The sequence below is a fragment of the Diceros bicornis genome, chromosome 22 (assembly GCF_020826845.1).
Source record: "Diceros bicornis minor isolate mBicDic1 chromosome 22, mDicBic1.mat.cur, whole genome shotgun sequence".
Classification (NCBI taxonomy): domain Eukaryota; kingdom Metazoa; phylum Chordata; class Mammalia; order Perissodactyla; family Rhinocerotidae; genus Diceros; species Diceros bicornis.
In genome coordinates this window covers 49,676,981-49,685,518 of record NC_080761.1, presented here as the reverse complement: position 1 = coordinate 49,685,518, position 8,538 = coordinate 49,676,981, and the positions used below count along the sequence as shown (strand labels likewise).

The 8,538-nt window shown below is 36.7% G+C and overlaps 1 pseudogene; it reads left to right on the top strand.

Annotated features, from left to right (window-relative positions):
* The first annotated feature begins 742 nt into the window (after window positions 1-742).
* On the top strand, window positions 743-7,273 carry LOC131420262 (BTB/POZ domain-containing adapter for CUL3-mediated RhoA degradation protein 3-like; annotated as a pseudogene).
* The last annotated feature ends 1,265 nt before the right edge of the window (window positions 7,274-8,538 follow it).

Sequence of the window (8,538 nt, the reverse complement as noted above, 5' to 3'; positions counted from 1 at the left end):
ATTCTTCTTACTGAATGATCATTTTTTTAAACAGCAATGGTATGTGGAATTGGGGTAGCTCTTCATAGTAGAATCTAAGGAGACTTCATAGTTGTATAACATTTTGCCATTTTCAAAAGCATTTTGTATTAATTTAATTTATTGTAAATGAGGACAATGTCTGGAAATTAATTTGCTCCAACCCAGTACTGATATCCTTCAATTCACCAGACAGTGAAAATTATATAACACATGTTGTTTCCCTCATTACCTTGGCTAACAGGAACCTCAGAGCTAATCCTGTGCTTAATTGTTGAAATTATTCCTAGAGAAAGAAGCATTTCTGTAAATCACTTGGTCTTATGCTAATGGTCCAGTTAAATATGACTTTCATAATTTATTAACTCAAATGCTCTTGGCACTAATTATAGAATAAACAATAAACAAATCCGTCTAGTTGTGGCCTGTCAGATAAAAAGGGAAAATATTATTAAAGTTCTTTACAGAAGAGAAAACTGCTTAAACAATAGGTTTCCTTTATTACCCAAATCTAATTTACTTCTGAAAACATGTTGGATTTTTCATTATTTAAAATATTATAAAAAACATAACTTATTCCCCATTCACACAAAAACACCAACCATTTTTTTTCCAATCTGATTAAAACATTTTCAAACACCTATTTAACAAGTCACCAAGAATTTTTACACAATACAAAGCATTTATGACACCAATTACCTAATTATTTAGTACTCATGAATTCATGGATGGATATGTTTTTGTGCTGTTTGTGCTAATACTGTTCAGTATTAGAGTAGACTTCAACACTATAAGAAATGTGTTCTATACTGTAAATAAACAATCTAGGAATCACTTAGGTAGGATACTCAACTACCTTTCATGACGGAGCAGTCTCATTGCCCCAGAACCACGAGGAGATTAATGAGCTGTTGGGAGAGGCCAAGGTTCAGGACCTGGCGGACAAGGACCAGGCAGGCAGATAAAACAAAGGCATTTATGAGCCTTGCTGCAAAGATTCTGTTCTCACCTCTTCCAAGGAAGAAGGAAAACGTATACCAACTTCAAAGAAGCCAGCTGTGCGGTTTCTGTATAACAGACATAGCAACAACTATTCATATACCATCATATCTGACAACAATTTGTTGCAAAACTTAACTGTTTGACAAGCTGTCCCTGAGCTTTAAATGAAGGGTCTTGTTCATCAAGGAAGTTATTGGGGACAAGTTCTGCTCTTGATCCTTTTAGGATCAGGGCTCAAGATTGCTGGGTTTTCTATAGCTCTATCGTCTACACCACTGTGAAGAAACAGCCCAAGGTAGAATTCCCTAAGTCCTAGATTTATGAAGAGAGACTGAATATTTTGCTGAATGAAGTCTAGGATGTCCAAGAATTTAATTATGCACTCCTGGAGGCTACAGGCTTGGAAGAGGGTGAGTACTGGAGTGGCTTGTATCTACATCACGCCCCTGGCCGCCAGGCTAATTGCCGCCACTGAGCTGGTAAGCAGACCACCTGAGCTGTCCTCCCTACTGCCCAGACTCTCCTCTGTGCTCCTGGCAGGCTTCTGGACACTTTCTATTTTCCAGTGAGTGTAGAAATCATCTTTTAAAACAAGCCAGATTATTACTTTACTATTTTTTTGACATAGTGAATTAGTTCTTTTACACAAGTGGATACATTCCCTTATTGATGTATAAGTCCACCTGAGTTCTCTTTTCCTGAGTGAGAACACTTGGAGCCAGGATATTTTAGTTCTCAGAAGGAAAAGCATGAATGGGTGTGAGCTGCATGTAAGAACTTTTGTTTGCAATATTTTTTTGTGATGTTTACCAACTTTTTAAGCTTCTTTTGGGGAGTTCCCTTTGGAGTTAAATGTGATAATTCCCAGAGGGATTCTGAAAGTGTTGGTCATCATAGATGCCTGTAAGCCACCTATCTGTTCATTCCTGAGAGGCTGTTACAAAATCCAAAATAGTTTTATAATTATCAAGCCCAACAAACTAGCTTTGGAATCTGTGCTTCTATGACTGTGCAGTATCTCATTGCTTTGGCAAAAGTCCTTCCACTATGTGGTTTTGAATTGGAGCTTCTTGATAAATAGCTGCATCTCATATTGGTGATGATGTGTAACCAAAAGAGCTTTGTACTCCTAAAATGCTGTTACTAGTATTGCCTTTTTTTTTTTTCCCTTGAGGAAGATTCACCCTGAGCTAACATCTGTGTCAATCTTGCTCTATTTTGTATGTGGGTTGCCGTCACGGCATGGCCACTGATGAGTGATGTAGGTCCACGCCCAGGAACTGAACTTGGACCACCAAAGAAGAGCATGCTGAATTTAACCACTAGGCCATGGGGCCTGCCCACTAGCATTGCTTTTGATGCATAGCTTTGTGTAAAATGCAAGCCATTTATGGTCTTGATTAATTTTTGGTCTGATTCTTGCAGAGACCACACATGTCCAGTTAGGAGTTTTGTTTTCATGATGACATTAGGGTCACTAAGATGTAAGCTTTGACTGACTGTTAGCTCTGTTAATGGCTCCTTCCTTGACTCGCACTTTCTGATTGCTTTCCCAGTTAACAAAGTTCATTCCAGGAAATGCATCTGAATTTGCAACTCTCAAACTGCTGTACCAAAGGATTTCTAACCTTTTTTTCCAGCCATTTTCTTCATTAAGCTGTACTTACCAAAGCCAGTGGATGCTCTACCCTTTGCTTAAAAATTAAATTTGTCAGCAGACATGACCTTCTACACCTCCAGGGGCTGCTATTCACAGCAATACCAGGGAATTTTGCCTATCTTATATCAGCCGCCCTACTGTAAGTTCAACTCTATGTGGACATCAAACATCTTTGTCTCATATTTTTATATATCAAAGTGTTACCATCACTTACTGATTGTGAAGCATTTACAGATACCTTTGCATCATGCTAGTGTAGATGGTCATTTTTGTCACTTTGAGAACTATAAAACGGGTAAATGTGGCTGAGGGGCACAAGTGATCCATACCAGAGCCCAGCTGGTTTCCCAGGTGATTGGGTAGGACAGACATGCTCAGTCCCCTACTTCTTGGTCTTATCTGTCCTGGAAAGAACAGAGTTTAATTGTTATGTTTGGAAGTTGTAATTATTGGGTTGTTGAGACAATGCTATGACACTATACATATGAATATAAAAGGCAATAGATATATTTTATGTGTTCATCAAGGAAAATGATAGTTTTATACCAAAAGCATCGATACCATGTATTCCTAATGAATTAATTTTATAGCCCTGATCTCATATATAGCACAAAAATATAGTTGGATTTCTTTGTTTATTATCCAGCACTAAAGCCTGCAATGAACATTTAAAATAATCTATTTAACAACTAGATGAAATGCGTTGTAGGCTGGCTCATGATTCTGTTATAGAATGTATTCTAATAGGAATTGATTTTTCTTATGATATCACTAAGGGAAAAAGTCAATATTTATATTTCTAAAGAACTATCCAAGTAAAACACTGGCTTATTATTTGGCAAAAAGTGAAGCTTTATTGCATCTCATAGTTAAAAAATGGAATAATTTTTATGATCAGATCAAATATTTTTAGCCAGTTTTATTAAACAGACTAAGTCACTTGATTATACTCCTTGGGACCCTGTGACCAAGACAGTGACTTGAGTATTCTCTTTCACTATACAAAGAATCCAGCCCAGTATTTTGATATAAACCTCTGTACCATTGATCAGGTATGAAAAAAGAAATAGCCAAATTCGTTGCTCAATAAGATGCCATTGTAACATCCTTCCCCCTCAAGTATATGCTATCTTTAGGACCTCACCAAAAGTCATGGTAACACATTTAAAAGTATCATTAACCTTTGGGTTCTTTGAGCTATGTATAGAATGGAAAATTTTAGTTTTAGTTTTATAGGTATTCACTGTATGCAATGCAAATGAATACATGATGATATGTAAACAAAAGATATATAAAATCCTTCTCTCTTTTTTTTAAAGCACTCTGCCGGCACTTTATGCGCAAGTATCCCATTTTAGCTAATATCTTTATGTTTAGCAGTCCAAATTCCTGTAAATATCATAGTTCACCATTAGCTATTAGCTGGTTACAAGAATTTGTGCAAACACACAGCACATGCACATGCAAATATCACACTACAACTCTATTTAAGGTTCCCCTATGTGATCCTGCTTCCTTAGTTTCTGCTTCAGTCTCTGGGTCCTTGAAAGATAGTCCATAGATGAAGTTATTATAGTCAACTACATATCACTCATTTTCATAATACATTGAGTAATGCTTGTTTCCCTAAAGAGAAATGCTGTTTGTTTTATTTATCATAACCAACAAGCAAGTGTTGAATACCCACCATTGCTGTTGCAGTGTGACAAGTGCTGCAAACGTTACCAAGTGTAAGACTAGAGAGCAAGACTACAGACTGAAACTGATTCCCCTAACCCTGAGAAATTAATTACATTTTAAAAATTGATAGAATGACTAGGCTAGAAAAAGTTCTCTTTGTGTCCAGACAAAAACATTTGCAGGGATGGGAAGAGGAGAACATTATCTTAGTAAAGCAATTTATTTAGTAAATCTATGCAGAAAAACACCCACAATATGGAGATAGGATGAAGGAAAGATGCACACTAGAGTGAAAAGACTGAGGTCAATATATACTACAGGAAAACTGTGAAGTGTGATATTCTGTATTTCTTCCTCAGAATTGGTCAATCTCTTTAATATTGAGTGGCATCCACTTAACTTCCCACAGTTTTTCTCTACTTTCCTATGTCATCGAGTGAGAGTTTTCCTCACCTGTTTAACTGATAAACAGGGAGCCTGAAGCCAAACGAGTATTGGTAGATAACAGTGGAGTAACTGATTTCCTAGAACCAATATTGACTATGGATGCTTACGGATACCCCTTCTGATGGTGATGGGGTTAAGCAGGTTTTCAGGCAATGACTCTGTGAATTTACACATAGAATTAGTTAATAGGGCCTCTTCAAATGAAACTATACATTTTAAAGAAAATAACTGGTTCAAACGTCATTTCAAATTTATAAACCACATCTCCAGTGCCATTTCACACATGAAAAATCAGTAATAGAATCATTTGTGGGATTATTATTTCACACAGATTTTAACTTGGAATTTTTTTTTCTGACAGTTTTGAAAATAGGATTTAAAACTATCTTTCTGGAGTAGTTGAGATGGAGCGCTGACAGACTAGATAACCCCTATTTCTTCCCAACCATACTTTTCATATTGTGACCTGTCTTCCAAAGCCATTTAAGAAATTCATTAACTTAAACCTTGGTTAGTGTAATTATGCAGTTGTGAAATAGTGCACCTTATACTCTGTTCTTCCCTTCTTTGTCGACAAGTCCTCGCTTTATCAAAACTGAGAAAGTATAGCCATTACTCTGAAATAGCAGCTCCAAAATAGCACAAGCTTAAGCACAAATGAAAAGAACAAGTAGTCATTCCCTTAGTATGGATTTGCTGTAAAATGTATTTGCAAGCAGTTTGACTTAGTGGAGGATTAAAGAAAGAAAGAAACTCTGAACCACATGGGAAGATTTAATGGCAATGAACCACGATTGATGATAATTTTGGCAAAATAAAATCTAAGCTACATACTTCAGTGAATTATGTTAAATATGAGTTGGTTAATTATAAATAGCTCATTACTTAGCAAGAGAACAGAAAATAAAAGTGCGCTCTTATCTAGAGAGCACCTTAAATGTCTTTTCAATATGTGTTTCTTTTAAATAAATCTGTAGTTTAGACTATGAAATTGATATCACTGAATACACACTCACAAACACACTTTCACTGCTAACTACAGATATCATTGTTGAAATCCTATAACATCGGTATTTTTGTGCTTTCTAATTTGAAATATCCACCATATTGATTTTATCACCTATTTTTTAACAGTGAAGTTTTGGAGTTCATTGTTAACAGCAGTCATGATAATTGACATTTAAACAGGGTGTCCATGCTGATTCGTTGTTTCCTAAAATTTAAGCTTCTCCCTAGAAATTTGAAAATTATGTTAGCTGCTGGTTAACTTTTTCATTTTATTATAAAAACACACAGTGTTCATTGAGATTAAATATGTCAGTTTTAGGAATTTGAGTTGTTGCACAATGAAGTGAAAACTCATTGTAACGCTATAACACTGGCTTTGGAGTCAGAGAACTGGGTTTAAATCCTGACCCAACTACTTCCTGGTCATAGGACCTTGAGCAAGTGAATTTTAATTTTTGATTAAAAGATACACATTTCTTTGGGGGCTTGACTTATAAGAGAAGTTGTAAAGACAAATGCTGTCTTATGGAACCTGATAGCAATAGTCAGACCTCTTGTGAGGAAATGAAGACACTAGAAATTTAGAAATACAGGCAACTACTGTGGTTCATCTGTTTCATTCTTCTATCTCTCTACAGACCAATTTGTTCTATTTTGTAAAATAGATGGAGGGCAGAGCAGGACCACCCAAAGGGATTGAGAGGGGCAATTAACAATGTCATGATGACCTGGGAAGAAGCATCAGAAAGTATCTACTATGCATGAGCAGAATGTCCTCATTTGCCAAATAGGGATAATAGGACCTTCTCTGTGAGGCTGCAGTGGGGATTAGTAATGATGTGTATGAAGCACTTCTGAGCCAGCACATAGTAGGTGCTTAATTAATAATAGCTTTACTATCCTTCTTATTCTTGGCTAGAAAATATAAAAACATCTAATTACTGCACAATGTAGCTTCAGAATTAACTGAATTCTTGATCTTCTGAGGAATCATGCAGTCTAATAGAAGAAAGAGAGATCATGTCGGAAGCAGGGAATATAATTAGTATTTGTTAATAACTGTGGATAGTTGTCCCTCTAAGCAAGTCAAACTCCACACAAGATAGCAAAGATGATATGTGAGTGGAAGATTCAATTATCACCTTAACAGAGCATAGTTCTGTTAGATCACGTGGTGTGTTATGAGTGGATGAGTGGTCCAGGGCCAATAGATAGGATTGGGGCATTGAGAGAGGGCTGTGGTAGATATCCACTTTGTTTTTGAAATCCAGTATTCATTCAGCTCTCTTTTGGAGAAACAACTCATATTTTTCTATCTTATTCCACGTGCCTGTGGACATGTGTTTTCTCCCATGCTTCTACTCCAAAGGTGGGTCTGTGACTCAGGCCTGTGTAAGAAGAGCACTCATTCTTCTGGCCACAGGGATTGGTGCAGGAATGGACGTGTGGTCCAAGTGAAGCCAATAAGGCTCAATGAGACTTTGCAGGGGCTGTCCTGAGAGAGGCACCGTGTTTTGCGCTGCATTCAACCTGGGAAAATATAGCACTGACCTTGCTGACAGCCATCTTGCTATGACACAAGGCCTGAAAATGAACCCAGCACAGAAAATAGAGAGCTCAGAACTGGAGAGGACCTGAATCCTGATTACGTTTATTGAGTCTTTGCATGAACCCTGAGGTTTGAAGCTCCCCACCCAGACTTTTCAATCACATGTGTTGATGTCTCCCTCATTTGTTTAAGTTTGATTGCATTTTCTGTCAGTTATATTCAAATGTTTCCTCACAATCCAGCAGGGTTATCCAGCCCTGGTTCCTTTGTTTGTGTGTCCCACTAAATAGATACTAACTTTTCAATGTCTCAGTTTTCTGCTTTGTAAAAGGAATAAACAATATCTACTTTTCAGTTCACTCAGAAGCCAAAGCTGCCCAGGAAGTGTGCCTGACCCAGAAACTTCGAGCTTCACTGGTTATCAGCCCCACTGTGGAATAGGATTTGACAAGCGTGTGAACTGAAGCTGAGACCCCTCCTCTCCCTCACGCACACATTAAGTCAGGTACTCAAAAATGACAATCTTGAACTGAAAGGAGGAATTCTTGCCAAGTGAACCAACAAAAAAGGCAGTCCATCTCTGTTGGAACTTGGTGGAAAAAATTAATATTTTTAATATGAATGAGCTTCCCTAATATAGTATCCGTTGCCCTCCTCTCATGGAGTCCTGGAATTTGAATTATACCTTACTCTCAGTCTATGAAACCCCAATCCAAGAAAAAACATTAAAATGTTTCCATGCTGGTCATGCTCCCTAGCTAGCTAGGGTTGCTGGATTTAGCAAATAGAATGTAGGATGCTCAGTTAAATTAGAATTATTTCTAATTGCCTATGGATATATACATAGAAAAAAATGTTGTGTGGTGCATACTTATGCTAAAAACACAATTTGTTGTTCATCTGAAATAAATTAGAAATAAATAAATTACATACCTCTTTTCTTAATTATATTTTCATGAGATCTGGTTCTCCTTAACAGTTCCATGTTTTGCAGAATTTGCTTATAAAATTTCTTGCAATTACAATCTATGTTCCATTTATATTGTAACAGAGCTCTACAGTGATCACATACAACTTATTTAGTTATTTTGTCCATTGAACATTCATTAATGAGAAAACATGCTCAACATTAGCATTATGAGCCAGTATACTGAATATATATTGGCATAAAATT